This window comes from Athene cunicularia (genome assembly GCF_003259725.1).
Source record: "Athene cunicularia isolate RWA chromosome 7 unlocalized genomic scaffold, athCun1 chr7_part2, whole genome shotgun sequence".
Lineage (NCBI taxonomy): Eukaryota > Metazoa > Chordata > Aves > Strigiformes > Strigidae > Athene > Athene cunicularia.
In genome coordinates this window covers 2,309,808-2,326,623 of record NW_020799108.1, presented here as the reverse complement: position 1 = coordinate 2,326,623, position 16,816 = coordinate 2,309,808, and the positions used below count along the sequence as shown (strand labels likewise).

Genomic DNA, 16,816 nt, shown 5'->3' with positions numbered 1-16,816 from the left:
TGTCATGAACTAGTAAGAGGATCTTTGAATACTCTCACCCTCCAAATCAGGTTTCCTTCTACTTTTCAAATAAAATTAAAAAGCAATTTAAGTCACAAAGGACTGAGTTTAAACTCTCTACCAAAACATAGGCTGGTATCAACTGAATTATCTCATTAGCTATACAAATACTCAGTTCCCATTTTCAAACCTGCTATACCTACAGGCCTTAATGTTCTGCAGCAACATTCACATTTGCTATTTCTTCTTTTTCCCTTATATTTCACCAGAGGCAATTACACCTAACACTGTTTTGCAAATTGAGACAGAATTTTTTTCAGTACCTCATCTACCAGGGTAAATCAAGTCTAATAATAAGAAATAATATTATTAGAAATATACTGAAAATAAAATAAAAAAACCCAAAGACATTTTATTTGCTATTTCAGAAAATTTCACTCAACTTGTGAATCTGGTGGAAAGGGCATGGACATAAAATGTTTTGTATACAATAATTTCAGAAAATATGCAAGTGGGAGGGTTTTTAGTGTTGTCTAATAACTCACACAAGCATTCTATAATTCTTGAATAGTATGGGAGAGACCTTGTGAAAACTAATAGCCTGTTTATCATGTTGTTACTCGAAGTTAAATAACCAGAATTCTAGTTTTACAATCTTTCTTCACCATTTTAGACACAAAACTATTAGCTGTTGACTCTGGCCAATATTTTTTTTTTAAATATGAACTCCATAATATAAGCTAATAATTACTGTTGCTGGGGTTTCTATAGTTACTCATGAAAGGGTCACAGCGCTCTGAAATACATGTAGTCTCTAATAATAAGCTCCACCATAGTACACTGACAAGCTTTAACGATTAATTAGGCTAAGACCAAGTTCCTGGCAAGGCACAGAATCCCACAATACACTCATTACCTACTGAAGTAGCAAACAGAACAATTTTAGATTTTCAGATTAAACTGTGGCCTTGGGTTATTTCTTCGTGTTGTGGCGGGAAAAGAACCCCAAGTCCAGGCGCTCCCCACGGCAGCAGCCAGCATGGCAGTCTCCACCACAGCACCGCCAGGTAGGGCGATGACACTTTGGAGACACCTCCGCGTTCCCCCACCTTCCCTCTGCAACTCCTCTATGGCGTGTGTGAGTTTGCATTAGCTTCCCTGGAAGTACCCTGAAGTGATGACAAACAAAAAGCAATATCTGTGCTGTGAAGAGCACTTAGCAACAGACTGCTAGAGGAGGCAGGAATCAAAGTGTATCAGCAGATCAAAGTATGGGGCAATAATTCTCAAAAGACCTAACACATTAAAACAAATTACAATGCACTTGTACCTCTGAATTGCTGCTCCCATTTTGGCATTCTGATCATTCTGGGTTTTTCTAACATTTTTCCTGACTTTGTGTTCTTAACTGCACAACACAGGGAATAATGCAGAAAGGTAACTGCCATTAATCACTTCCAGATATTTTATGTTGAAGTTTGCTTGGGAAGGAAATGGAGAACTGTTGTAAGAAACATTTTAAAAGGTAAAAGTTCTTTTAAAAATATGCATTCAGGCTATAAATCTAACAAAATAACATCCTGAAGCCATGCAGTGTAAGAAGTAACACAACTTTGAATGTTAGTGACCTATTCCTTTATTTCCACCATGCCTCATGTGAGTAACAGACCACTTTCATCCCCAAAACTCCCACCTGCAATTGCATTTGTGACATAACTGAACTTAATTTTGTGTTAACAAATGTCACTATTGGAAAAATGAAGCCCCTTGTTTCTCCATGAGCTAAGAAATTCCACCCCACTTAAAGGGCTCTACCCTTACGGACACCATACTTTCTGCATGCATGTGGATCAATCTGACCACCACAGATAGATACAGATATAGATATATACACCCACATATCGAGATACAGTGTAGTATATGTTGTACTAAATGTAATTATACTAGATATATATCTGATAGTCTCTAATATGTGATATATAGATCTAATATAATGTATTATATAACTAAATGTATCTGTATTTTATATATACACAGATTTATATTAGCAATAATATTTTTTTAATGTGTCCAGATCTGTGTCTTGTATCTCATATTTTATATATGACTAAGAGAAATTGTTTTCATTGTTGTGTTCTGAACCTAGAAATGAAACTACAGAGCTGTAAACAGCACAAAACCACAGGCAACAGTTCAAATATGTGACTAATATTCAACATCCAGAATTTCCAGGTTTAAAAAGTAACATTAACTGTGGTGAAGCTACCTTTTGCTGGACATTATGACTTTTTTGGCTTCTTAAATCTCCAGCAATGCAATCACGTCAAGGTCAAGTGAACTCTTGTGAGTGGGGGAAGTCTGGGTTTGTTGTAGTTTTTGGAGGTTTGTTGTAATTTTAGTTTGTTAGTTGTAGTTTTTGGAGGTTTTCCGGTCTTTCCTTTGGTATTTTTACAACAGTAGCTTCAACAAGTGTTAGATTATTTTTTTGGGGGGGTCTATTTCTTAAACTGAAAGAATGTGGAGCTAGTTAAAAAGATGAAAACACAACAAAACAACTTCTAACTTGTCAATACAACACCAATTTTGAAGCCAACGATAGTTAATTAATTCATTTCCTAAATCCTCTGGGATGAAGAGATAAGTTTGCTTTGCCTGTGAATTGCTCTAAATATTAATTTTTTGCTTGCCTACTGGGACTAAATCAAACACAGTTAAAATGGTTACTGTGGTTACAGTGATGGACCAAGAAAAAATAGAAAAGTTATTTAACCCTCAAAATACAAATGAAAAGGCTGCAGAAAACAGCAAAGCACTACTGGCATTTACACGACAAAGGAAAACAGATTCACATTTCATGCAGTTTCAGAAAAACAAGGCTCGTGATCCCAAATCCCTGATTGATATTTTTTTTTCCCTTGATTTTTTTTTCCCCAATACTTACAAATTTTTTTTTTTCAGAACGTAGCCATAAATATATTACCATTTTCTTTACAATCATAAAAATTCTTTTACCAACTAACGAGGGAGGGAAGATCAATGTCAAAATGGTTACATATTCCACCTAGAAGGTGGAAAGGATGCGACATGGGACAAGCAACACACAACAGATACACTTATGTTAACTTGCTAAAGGCAAAATGGTATTAGTACAATTTCCAAATGAATCTGTAGTAAAATTACGCTGTCACCAAAACCCAAAAAAAGTCCATCTTAACAGCTCTGCACATTAAATGGCATTGCTCGCACAAACAGCACTGAAGGATAACAGCAGAAAACCACAGCTGAGAGAGGTGTAAAAAACCCCGAACCAACAGTCTTGAAATAGTATCCTTTTAAATCAAGCAGCAATATTTAGTTGTTCTGTAACAAACTGTAATTAACCATTAAGCCACACTTAAGTGTGATAAGAGAACAACCCTCTTATCACAGGGCTGGTTTCCTGGTAGTAGTAGATTGTGTTAATGGCATCATATTTGTTACTTTAGGAAAAAGTTGGAGGACCAAGCATCTAATAGCACACAATATTCATTAAATAAGCCCAAATCTTGTACAATACAAGGAATTTTCCTAAAATGTTAAAAACATCTTCTATTGCATTCTTAGTTCAAGGTTGTTGAAGCCCCTTGTCCCACTCGCCTGTATAAAGTGTGAGTTTCAGCTAACACACCTCTGCAGCTTGGCCACCTTCTCATACTAACCTTGCAATTTCCATGTACACATGGAACAAGGTAGTCCAGGGAAGCATGAATTTTTCAGTAAACTCCAGGCTTTCTAAGTTATATGAGTCATCAGTCATCCAAGGCTGAAGCTGCAGTTATCTGCAAACAACCTATCCTCTGATTTGAACAGAGGTTCACCCAGCTCCTACCAAAATTCAGCCTTCCCCCTGCATGTAATAACCCAAGTATGTCATCTAATGTCTGCTTGCGTTTTATCATCATAACATACTCTGATGCATCATGAAGCCTAAAACAGTCTGCTCTCAGAAGTTTACCTGCCTCATTAGTCTTTACTTTTTTCCTCTACAAACTAGCAATGACAAAAAAAATATAAATTTTTAAATGCAAGCCATAGAGGCTGTGGAATTAGACATCAAGCCCACATTTTTTATTGCCTGGTTATATTGAGAACACGCTACTCACAGACAGCTCTATATAGCTTTGTTTCTAACATTAACGTGCTTGTTTTGAAGATGAGCCTGCCTTCTCTTTTGCTATTGTCTGAAGATGTACATAAAGCAAATATTGGATATTGAAAAACAATCCAATAAATTATCTCTAGTTTGCTAGTTAGGAGAGAGCAACAGAACCAGAAGTCTTTCATAAAGCAATATGGAAACACTTCTAAATTCCAATAATGTTTATCTCCCTGCAATCTCTGTCCTGCTGCATTGTTACATCTAAATCATCGGGTTTTTTTCCATCTGCCTAAGTAACATTTGAAGTTCTCCTGGGAAAAGATCTAGTGTCTTCAAGCAACTTACAAAGTTCTGGGTCACTCTGTGACATCACATTTTATGAACTGTATACAAAGGAAAATATACGTAAATCACTTGAGATACTTTGTCTTTTTTCTCCTGAGTTCATTATTTATTGTATATGTAAACGATACATAGGGATAACACTAATATTAAATTGTTCGCACTGCAGAAATGTCTAGTATTCTTACATAACAGATATCATCCACAATACTTACCAGCCTGTTGAAATGCTGTTAACCAGCGTATCTCCAAGGAGGGCAAAGAGATGTATTCATTTTAGACCAGATATTTTACAGACATTGAACAACTACTTTCATTATTAGTTTTTCTGCTGCCTCAGGAGAACTGTCAAGAGTTCTTTCCACCTCTCGCTACTTCTATAAGTAAATACAGCCTTTCAGTGCTTTTATTTTCAGCAGAAATGGGAGTCTATGAAAAATGGGAAAATATAAAGAACATCACTGCTGTCAATTTGAAGCAGCCTAGCAGTGGAAGGGGTAGAGAAGATGAGACTACACGCAACGTGACTTTCTGGTCCATCACTAGTGTAAGAGATTCACTATATTACAATAGGCTAAATGAATTTTCCCTTTTCCTATTCTTCCTCCACTTACACTGTACTTCAAGGCCCTACATACAAAAGTTTCCTATGGGATAGTTCATTCAATAAGAAATATTTTCACTTGGCACAACAGACAAACTCCACTTTCAATTTTCTCCACAAGGAATTAGAGAAAAATGTGATTACAGTGCAAGTGAACCTGCAGCTTCAGGTTATCTAAAAGTTCTTTCCATCATATTAATACTTTTTTAATATAAATACAATATGGAACATTTCCAGGCTTTTCAACAGATTTTTCAAAGGTGGAGAAATCCTACATGAAACACAACAACAATCAACTGCTTTGTCTCATGGAACTATTTAATTGAAAAATTAGATATTGTAAAACTATTTTTAAGCATCGGTTACACAAGTGCTGACCTATTAGTCCACTACTACAAGAGGCTTGGTTTCTAAAACAGGTTCCTACTAGGCTTTCCTCTATGATAAATTTACTTAATTGTAAGCAAGCCAAATAACACTTACATAGAGCACACACACAAACACAGAAGAAAACAACCACAGTTCAGCGATTTTAGACAGGTAGGACTAAAGATTATGAAAAAAACCCCTAAACTTTGCCCAACATCTTAAGAGGCTGATTCAAAACAAGGAGGAGAGTTAGCATGAGAATATAAGAGCTTTTAAAACTAATTTCATCTTGTTATTTAAAATATGATGCTAGGATTAAATCTTCATATTTTATAAGCACCTGCATTGAAGTTCAGTTAAGCAGCAATTTCTAGTTTCATGATGTTTGACATCTCTGGGTTTTATTGAAAGAGGCAGACATGGAATTCACAGGATCTTTTGCCATTCCTATAAGGCTCTACCTGAATAAACTGCTGACTTGTAGCTTAGTAATACTAGTCTTAAAGCTAAATGGGTCCAATACTTTTGGTCATCCATCATTCTTCAGAAGTGTTTTAAGCCACTTCACCTATAAACTGAATCAGTCAAGACTTTATATAATTCTTTTTAAGCAAGGGATCTTTAGACACGTATCTGCATACATGCTGTGATAAGCTAGACAGTATCTTTGCGAGGGGACATGAGGAGAAAAATGCAAACTGCTCAATGAAGTCACCCAGAGATCGGGACACTAAACAGGTAACAGTAGACAAGACCAAGAAAGTCATGTTGTTAGCAAGGGAGCCGATTCTTCTACCCAATGGCAGCATACTGCCCTCTATCATAAACAGAATTTCCCAAAGTTACCATTAAGCCCAACGCCTACTAGAAAGACCAGAGCTATGAATTACTACTTCACTAGAAACTTCTATAGCTTGTGAAAATTAATTTGAAGGATGAAATTAATTATGAGCAACCCAAATATCAGTTAGCTTCTGTACAGAAGAGATCAAAGACCTTCATTAGCTCACTCATTTTCCTTGAAAGTTTTTTAAGAAATCTCTCTGGCAAATAACCCAAGCTCAGCATAATACAAATCTGCTTTAGTAACAAACTCCAATAAAGGTCAAAAGTTCCTCCTGACAACACTTTCAGTTAGGGCTACATTACAAGTGTTGAGCAGACAGAGTGACAGACTGGATCAGGCCAACAGCAGGCGATAACCCAAAAGAATGGCAAGAGGCGAGATCAACTAATACTAAGGAGTCTAACAGAAGGAGGAAGAAGAAAAAGCTTATTTCTGATTCAAAGGAATTTGACATGCCCCTCATGTGGCAACACTTTCTTCCTCTGATCTGCAGATGAAAGGGAAGTGTATATATGGAGGGAAGAGAAATCCAAAAGGAAGAGGAGAAAACTGAATCCACATAAGCAATTTTCTTTAAAAGAATCTTTAAGTATTTACTTGAATTAGATGATCCTGCAAGAAACTACTCTATTCTCCAGGCTTGGCAACATACAGTGGCAACTACAAAAAAGTGCTCATTCTTAATATGTAAGGGATCCAACTCAGAAGAAAAGCTTAACCTGCTTGTAACAGCATAGCAGTGCTCTACGAGGTAAACTTCAGCCCAAAGAAATCAGTGCTGTTGTTGCTGGGTTTGGGGTTTTGTGTTTGATTGTGGTTGTTGCGTTGTTTTTTTTGTTGTTGTTGTTTTGTGGGTTTGGGTTTTTTTTTTCAATCGAAAAAGTTCAGGCAAGACAGGGTACCTAAAATGTATCCTAGCAGGACAAAGGCATCCTACACTGCCAATAGCACATCAATTGATAAACCAGACTTGTTAAAAAAGTAATGTTTCCCTCTTCCCCCAATGACACCTTAAAACAATGGAAACAGTGTACTTCTCTTGCTGCTGCACTGATGGGAGAAAAACCTGTTGTCTTCCTGATGATTTTCAAGACTGCAATAAGCAGCTTTAGAAGGCTCTGTAAGCACAGGAAGCATGTCCTGCAGTCAAATGACTTCAACTTTGACAGTACATCATTTGCAGTACCAATTCTGATACACACTACTTTGTCTACAAATTAATGGAAAAATAAGTATTCAAATTTGCCTCCAGCTAATTGCCAGCTCATTTCATGTGATACTGGAAGGTGTGCTCTAAGTAAGTTACTATGTGATTTTCCAGTTACTATCAACTTCTCACCTGCCAAAGAGAGTCAGAGAATTAGAAAAGCTATATTCATTTTGCTAGCCTTGACCACACAGAAGTTCAGGTATAACCCCACAAGACAGGTCTCTAATTCTTCATAGTTAGCAGGTAAGCAGCACGTTTTCAAGCTCTTACAATTTTGCCCCCTATGTGATGTTTGCCCATTGAAATCTGCATTACTTGAGGATGAAGGATACTCCCAATGACTAAATAGTATTTCTTTTTATGAACATTCTATTAAGTCTGTGTAATAAAAACATTTTTGCACATTCTGATCTTGTAGGTAGTGATGTTTACACCACCACACACCTTGTGAAAGGTCAACTACAACAAACAAGCAAGTGGACACAGAGAAAGGCCAGGCTAGGCCATGCAGAAAAACAGAACCTGGTGTATCACAGTGCTCTGGCAACAGCACAAGAAACTCTCTTCCATCCTTAGGGGACAGAACAAAAAAGAGAGGTGATATTTTTAACAGGAGCGCTTCAGTTAGTATTTCCACACAACTTTAGTACTTCTGTCTGATCAGTTCATTCCCTTTTTCAGAGGATGAGTGAGGGAGAGGTGAGAATATTTCAGAGTCTCAAAGATGTTACTTGAAAAACCAAAACCCAAAATAAATTTTGAAATCATGATTTTTGTGCAGGCAGTCTTTCAGGTAGACGTAGCGATAATTAGCCCTGAGACCCAACTCTCAGAATTTAATGGTATTGCTGCTTAAGAGTGGCAAAGATAAGTAATTTTCATAGTAAGTGCACATTTGTGCCACTGCTCAGAGAAGAATAAAATCATAAAAGCCTGAAAGTGATTATCTTACAATCAGATACAAAGGTCTATGGCAGATTGTTAAGCCCCTGGATGTTATGAACACTTCCTATCCTATACGTCAACCTGATGAAGACCCCCAAAGTATGATCTTTTCTTTTTTTCCCTTTTAGTGGAATTAAGTAAAGCAGGAAAAGGTTGTTTAACCCATTGCTTTCTAATGAAGACAGACAATTGTTAGAGGGACACATAACTTTGGACCTAACAACAGATGTCTTCAACACAAGGAAGCATCTCATCTATGCCAGAAAGGAAGTTTTCAGCTAAAATCCTTGGGAGTTAAGAAGAACCACCAGTTTTGCAAATTCCTGCTCCCAGTGGAAGATGAATCTGACCATGTCTTCTTCAGCACAGATGCAGAGAAAAATTTATTTAGTGGAAATAAAAGTGTAAACCTTGACATGAAGTTATTTTGCCTTACACCTTTAACTTCTTCCAAGAGAAAAGAACACATACATGACAGTTCACTAGTTTGCCCAGTTCACCACCTCAAAATTCAAAATAAAAACTGGTATGAGCATAAGACAACTGTAGACACAACAGCTGACAATAAGATACCAAAACCCAGCTTTTCCTATGAAAAATGAAGTCTCTTTTCCACTCATGTGCATTGCTCTCCCAATTCTTTCTTGCTCCTGTCCTAAAAATAACATCAAATTAATAGAAATGTTCAGTTTCAGAATTCTGGCTGCACATTAAAATAAACTTCCTGATGTTTAATTTCTAGAGTAAAACCCTTACATGATAGGTACCTTTCAGTCATGTATTCTTACATTCAAAAAAAGAAAATGTATTTGTACATAATATTATCATCCCTCCTGTGGAAAAAAACACTGCTGGAACTTCATTATTCAAATATATCATTCCCATGGCAGAAAACTCTCCCTATAGCCAGATTTAACACCTTAGCAGATTTTTTACAAATATCCTGCAATCTGCATCAAGTCTCTCATACCTATCCTGAAAAGTGTTCGGAAAACTGGGCCCATTAACAATGAATTCCTTCCTTTCTGAACACGCACCTTTTTGAGATCTCTCTTCGAGCGCACACAAGACAGACACATGAAAAACAACATAAAACTACATCTGTGATTATAATTTTTTTTTTAAAAAAAAAAAAATAATTCCTATATTGTGGCTTTCCTTTGCAACTCTTAACGTTCAAATGTCAAGGAGTAAATAAAAATGAAAATCAGAATGGCAAACCTGAACCTGTAAGCAAAGTAAGGAAGGTTGGCAAATACAAGCTGAAGATGTTTTAAAGAAAGGCATTTCCCTGAATTCTTCATTCTCAATACTGAGGAAGAGGAGTGGTCCAGGATACTTTCAGGGAAGCAGAACAGACCAGAGGTTAATTAAAACTCCGACCTATCAACATGTTTCAGACTCTACCAACTCTATTCTAGGAGACCCACGTAACCTAATTATGATCGCTTTATAATCTGGTAGCTAAATTTTGTTTGCAGTAAAGACAAGTAAGCACCCACAAAATATACAGAACAACATTTAACACCATACCTTATCAAAAGTTATCTGAAAGGCTTTCTGGTTTTTCTCTCTTTTCTTGTCATCATGAAGACCCTGATAGAAATGTCCAGATACAAAGGTATTTCTTAACCTGTTCTCAAATTAGAGCAGAATTAGAGCAAAAAAGAAAGAATCTGCCATACAAATGTACTTAAGGTGACAGAGTAAGGAACAGCACATAAAAGATTTCATACACAGGAAACAAAAGCCATTCCTAACTGATCACTTACTCTCATCTTAGACATGACCTCCATATGACTTACTGTGAACTTACAAAACAGAAGGGTGAAATCAGCATATTTAAACACCATTCTCAAATGCTAAAGGTGAGGGGCAATACTTGTATCAAAAAACATAGCATATTAGGAAAACTGTAATTCTTAAAACACATGGCATAAAGCAGACATTTTCCCTAAAAAGATAGAGATACCGGTACAAATCAATCATATATGGGCTCCACCACCTTCTCCCTCCACCAAGCTTTGCCTTTTCATTTCACAGTAAGATATGTACTCTCCCATACTTCTGTTGTCTGAAATACTCCTGATTTTTGTTATATGTGCTTAACACCACAGCCTGCTGTCAGCAGAAATCAAGACAGAACAGAGCAAGTTGTGCCTTCTGCAAGCCTGCTGCTTCTGAAAATAAGTTATTGTGACATGCCTCACGTGATTTTTTTTTTCTTTTCTTTTTTGCCTTCTCTTAAACTGGCTCATGTGCAAAATTAGACTGATGTTTAAACAGTGTCAGGCTGTCAGAGGGAGAAAACGACAGTGCTACCGTGACATGAAACATGACAAGAAGAAAGATTAATCACTTACTCGAAAGTGAAAAGTTGAATACAAAACGCATAACCATGTGTCTTAAATTTATTATAGCAGGTGAAAGACTGAATGCTGATCCCAGATATGCTTCATAAATTCCAGTTAACTGAAAAAAATTAAGTTTATTATAACAGCAAGCATACTTTGAAAATAAAGATGGAGTTCAAGGTAAAAAGTTCCCTAGGGCAAAACCATTTGTTTTGGGGTTAAAATTTATATACATACACCTAAAAGAAGTTAGCTTCCTACTCAGCACTGGAAAAGAATTTCCAAATAGGAAACAATTGTACTGAGAAGAAAGTAGGGGGTAAGAATTCAGCTGTAAATAAAGCCAAAAGAGAGTCACAGCTACAAACAAAGTATTTCAACTGTTTATTCCACTATTTTACCTCAACTCTACTACAGCAGGATATACACCTAAATATTTATCACTTCCATTTCCATTTCTCCCTGAAATGTACTGGGCACCTTTCAGAAAGATTTCTCAGTTTTTGTGCGCATCATTTGTTAGTTACTTATTAGACATGTTTGAAGACTGAAAAGGTTAACCAGCGCTGCAATTAGTGAATAGGTTAACAAACTCTGATGGTGAAACAAAAAAGGAAAGTGAAAATGTAAACTAATTAATATTAAATGAATCCATAATAATATGGTAAGTGACAGCCACAATTCCATGATTAAGGATTTTTAATTCTTGAAGTGATAGGATATTCTGTTCCTAACACTTGAAGTTCTCCACTGGAGTGAAAAGTATAAAAGCATGGAAATAGCAGGGGATTCACTCAAAAACGGTCCATCAGAAACCAATACAAAAATATTTCCCCTTTTAACAGAAGGTTCTTGCCTCTCTGGCCCAAGCTTATCAAACAACTCCTTTATGTGCTCTGTAGTTAAACTACTCTCTGAAAAATAGTTCCCGATCAAACCTTTTTCCCTTTCACACATTTCAACCCAATTAAAGACAAGAAAGATTAGTGTGAAAGAGACAGTTAATTTTAGAAAATTTATGCATAGACCCAAATGTGTTTAATTACTTCACTATTTCCCACATGTAGGAAAATCATTTTTAAGTAGGCTGTAAAACAGTGTTTTAAAAAGTAAAATCAATGACAGCAGTCCAGTACAGAGCTATCAAGTGAATATTAAAATTAAAATTTGGCTTCTTAAATACTTGTTTCATTTTTCAGATTTTTAAAGAAAGCCACAAAACATACTTAAAAGTGTTTGCTTATGTGCTTATCATGAGGACACTATAAAACCCTAAGGAGTTTTAGACCCAATGAAACTCTCCTCTGCCTTTCCTTCTGTCGTTTTCCCTTCTCCCAAGAAATATTAACACAGAAACAAGCACCATGCTTGAGATAAAACAACAAGAAAAGCCCTAGTTCAGTTTGTCCCCTGCCTATGCCAGTACAAGGCGCCCATTCCACAGCCCAAAAGGACCCTGCGAGAGGAATATAGCAGAGTCCAAGCTAAAGGAGGCACAGAAACCTTGTTCTCCTTCAGACTCCAACAAAACAGACAAAACTCGTGATTTACAGAAGTGTTCAGAGACTATTTTTTTTAGTTAATTAGTTTTGCTCCAACCAATGCTCATAGTACCTAACACATCTTCATTCAGAAAATTGATGACACAAGACTTAAAATCTTACAACTTTTAAAACCATTCAACAACAGAGTTGGGAGTTTTCACTGGTTTTGTTCTGAGAAAGGAATAAGGAAAAGAAGAGCAAGAGGAAAAGATAGCCAAGCTCAAAAGGGGAAAAAAAAAAAAAAAAAAGTACTTTTAAATAAGGTTTGTCAAGTCAGACACTTGAGAACTGCAACTCCAAGGCTATTCATCATGCTTTAGCTTTCATATGGAGCCAAGCTTGTGAATGTCAAAATTCAAGTTCTTTGTACCTGGATAACTCCACATAAACCATACCAGTTTAATTATACATTTTCCCACATTGAAATATCTATATTGTGTATTCTTGTACATATAAGCCTTTGCAATCTTTTGAAAATGCCTCAACACTGCAGAAAAGGGAAAGAGCACCTCAACAGCTGTTTTAACATTTAAATGACCAGGCTCAAATTACTGGGAACTGGGAGCTAGAGCACTTGGAAGCCCCAGCCATGTATCATCTAAATAATAGAAACCCGTATTTTGTTCAAATCTGGCCTCATCCTTTCTTAATTTGTGACCAAAAATATTTCAGAAGCCTTTATTAGCTCAAAGCCAATCAGTGACAACAGCCATTAAAAACTTTGACAGTCATGTTGTGCACCACTTCTTTCAAACTGCTCCAAAACACAAGAATCAACAGTGTCCATTCAACAATAGTATATTTAAAATCTATGGGACAAAGAGCATGTGCTGAGGTACAGCGTACAGCACAAGCAGCTATCCAAAAGCAAATAAACCACAGACATTGTCTAAAGACATGACAAGCATCTGATTCAGTGTTCAAATGTTATCACGTCAAGGAATCAAAATACTTCAATTCACCTTGAAAAAACTTCACCCTTTGGAAAAGGTCCTGACATTGTCTTAAGTCTTCTTTTTCTCCAAACGTTTCTGTATTTTTCACATACAAATGATCTATTCTCATGTCATTTAAAAAGCTCCCTTAGTTCTGTTTATCCAGTTCCATTCTTAACTGAAGCAGAAGCTTTCAACTGAAATACAAAGAACAAACTCAAAACAATATATAATTACAAAAGAATGATACTGCAAGCCGCTGCAGACTGAATACCCTTCTCCAAAACACTGAAGTTCAGACAGACAGACAAACGAAGAGATAGTACCTTGTTTAAAAATCTGGTCAAAACCCCAAAAGACAATGCTAACAAAAAGTATGCGATCACACCATTTAACTGTTAAGTTTATTTACATTTGACAAATGCATGCAGTAACAAACAACTGAACTAAATACAATTTTTTTTTAACTATTTTGCAATTAAAAACTGGGAAGAACAAATCAATATCTAATTAATAGAAAAGGCAATTTTTGCACAAGCTAGAAGACATGTCTCTCACAGCCACTATAAAAAACTTTGTTAGAGATATCTCAATACAAGCAAGCTAACACAATACTAGCTATTAGAAATACTAAAAAGTGCTAAATGACTCCAAACCAGTAGTTTCTCTTTCTTCTCCTGAAAACATTTAATTGCTTAAAATGTCAGTGCATTCAACATGCTGATTATTATTCTACCACTTAACTTGGTTTTCAAGCCTTCTTTAATAAAAATTTTTTTTTGGATACACTACATGGACAAAACCATTTTAAAATACAATGCACCATACTTCTGCCAAGGAGTACTATATTATCGCTAACATAGTGAGCTAATGACTGAAGGGGGCAAGAATTATTTCACTAGCACCCAAATGCCACACACTGGGTTACAAAGGAGAGAGGGAGAGAACAAGGGAGCAGCAACCAGCTGGAAAAGAAATTATGACCCAAGCCACCCATAAGACACACAGAGCAACAGTACAAGCCTTGCCAGACCCTACACACACACACTTTTTACAAGGGGACTTGATCACATAATCATCAGCAGACCTGATGTAGTTCAAAGACTTACAATGATAGACCAATAATGCATGGTACTCTGTACTCTGACTTCAGATTTACAACCTTGCTATCAGTACCATGCTATTACCAACACAGGTCCCACTGTATGCTGCCCAGTGACAGGGAGAACAGCTGGAGACCCAATAATAAGTGGTACTGTCCATACGCACACTGGGGATCTGCTGGTCTTGGGGAGGAGGCAGATAAAGGAGAGAATCCCTCTGCAGTAAAGGTGATAAAAGATATTCAGTGTCCCAGTGGCACCAGGCATTGCAGTCTCCGTGGCACCTGTGTGTAACGGATACAGAAGGCAGGGGCAGGCTGGGGTGGGGGAGACTCAAATACAGCTCCATTAAATCATTCCGATCCTCTGCGCAAGCCATTTAACAGCATATTACTTAGTTGTATTGGCTTCAGAGATTCAAACAGCAGGGCTTACCACTCCACCAGATAATTTGATTCTCTAGGCTAAAGGTGTGAAAGCTCCAGTTGGCTTGCTCCTAAAGTCAACCTCCCTTGGGAGCAAGTTAAAAGCCCAGTTTGGCCAGGTAACTGAAGTTTACAAATCAGTGGCTCCTACACCTTCTCCTGCCTGTAAACTACTCCTCTCTCCTCAGCTTTTTGCAAGGTATGCTATCTGTCTTGTGGCTTCTGTCCTATGGACATTTTGCTCCCTGGTTTACAAGGTCAGCAACTTGGCCACTCCAGGACAAATGATACCTGATGTTTAGATCTACCATTATTCCTTCAGCACATACCAATTACAGTGCCAAGTTTCCCAAAATCAGAATCAAATCTCTGGAAAGCACTACCAGGAAGAACACAAACACACTACCCAGCTGAGAGTTAGTGTATAATACCTATTTAACACCTGTCAGCAGAACATGAACCTGGTGCCTCCCTTTACTATCAGCAGTGCCCCCATGCGTAATGGGAGGACTCTAGCATACAGACCCACAGCCCTGCAGCTGTATTTGTGGCTGAACTTCTCGATGCACAGTAAATTTCACCATTAGAAACACTTCTGAACTGGCTGTGGCCGTTTTCAAATACAGTCTGCCTCTTGCAGCTCTACACCTACAGTCTTCCATAAAGCACAGGTGACGAGGGTTAATAAATCTGTTGTTTGTGAAGTGCCAAAAAAAGATATTTAAGATGTTCCTTATGTGCTCTAGTCCTTTGCCAAAATAAAGCACTCCTCCAAAACTTGGCAATCTCAGCTTGGATAAACAGTTGTTTGCCACTCTCGACAGAGCCTCTCAGACTTTGTGTTAGACTTTATTAAAGAAATTGTCTTGTCTGCAATATGTTCATCCAATCAATTATCCTATATCTATTTTTCCTGGCAAGACAGCAGCTGGAAACAAGGGAAATAACATGAAAAAAATAAACAGGAATAAGGAATGTGGTTTGCACATTTGGAAATTCTCTGGAAAGAGTGATTCAAAGGGATTTAGCATGGTAACAGACCAGTCAAAAAGACTACAGCTTCCCCATGCTAGTAGTTCATATCATAAGGACCATCTAATCTTTTAGCCTTTAGCTGCATAAAAGAGCAGAAAGTAGTAGCTATATGATTCAATTAATATAATTTATAGTGTAAAATAAATACAAGTATAAATGCATACAGTTCTTAATTAGGGATGTCTGTATGCTCAGACACACAGAATGAAGAAACAGAAAATGCTGCAGGCCAGAGTTGAGAGAAGCTTTCCAGTGAGTGATCCAAGGAGTTTAACCCATTCAACTTCTCCAGAAGTTCAGAGCTAATGACATTAACAAACTTATTTTCTCGGAACAAAAAATTTATACAACACCTGCTTATCAAGCAAGAATCAACACTGAAAAATATGCATGTATCTAGTGTCAGCTTAAGTAACTCATTTTGAAAAGTGACAGTAACCTGTCCTTTGCCCAGATTAACACATCCTTTCCCAGATGGGAATTGATACTTACCTGGTACTTGCATACAGACTACTGAAGAGGGGGGTGTGGGTGTTAAAAGAATTCACACATTAAAAGAATTCAGAAGTCCGCAAACCATTGTTCCTTATGCCAACTGAATATGTGCTGTTACTACTACTTACATAATGCAGCAGTGGTTTGGGGTTTTTGTTTAGGGTTTTCTGTTGTTGGTTTGGGTTTTTTCTCTCTCCAGAAAGTGAGAGCTCTAAAACCACAGATGTTACAACAAAGCCAGCAAGAGGCAGGACTAGTCAGGGCCAGAGGAGAGACTAGACAGGGCTAGAGGAAGACAGTTCAGGAATCAGTAGTTTGGTGGGGAGACAGGACATTGGGAAAGCCAGTTGTATATTATCAGTCCATAGGTTGGTTTCTACAGACAAAAAAGAACCTTATCTGATTTTTTTTTCAGTTGGTTAGATTGTTGTTTGGGTTTTTGTTTGCTTGTGAGTTTTGGGGGTTTTTTT

At 37.1% G+C, this 16,816-nt stretch overlaps 1 protein-coding gene across 1 annotated transcript in view; it reads right to left on the bottom strand.

The window, feature by feature from the left end:
* Positions 1-16,816, bottom strand: part of PARD3B (par-3 family cell polarity regulator beta) — a 494,000-nt gene that overhangs the window by 364,852 nt on the left and 112,332 nt on the right. The window lies entirely within an intron of this gene.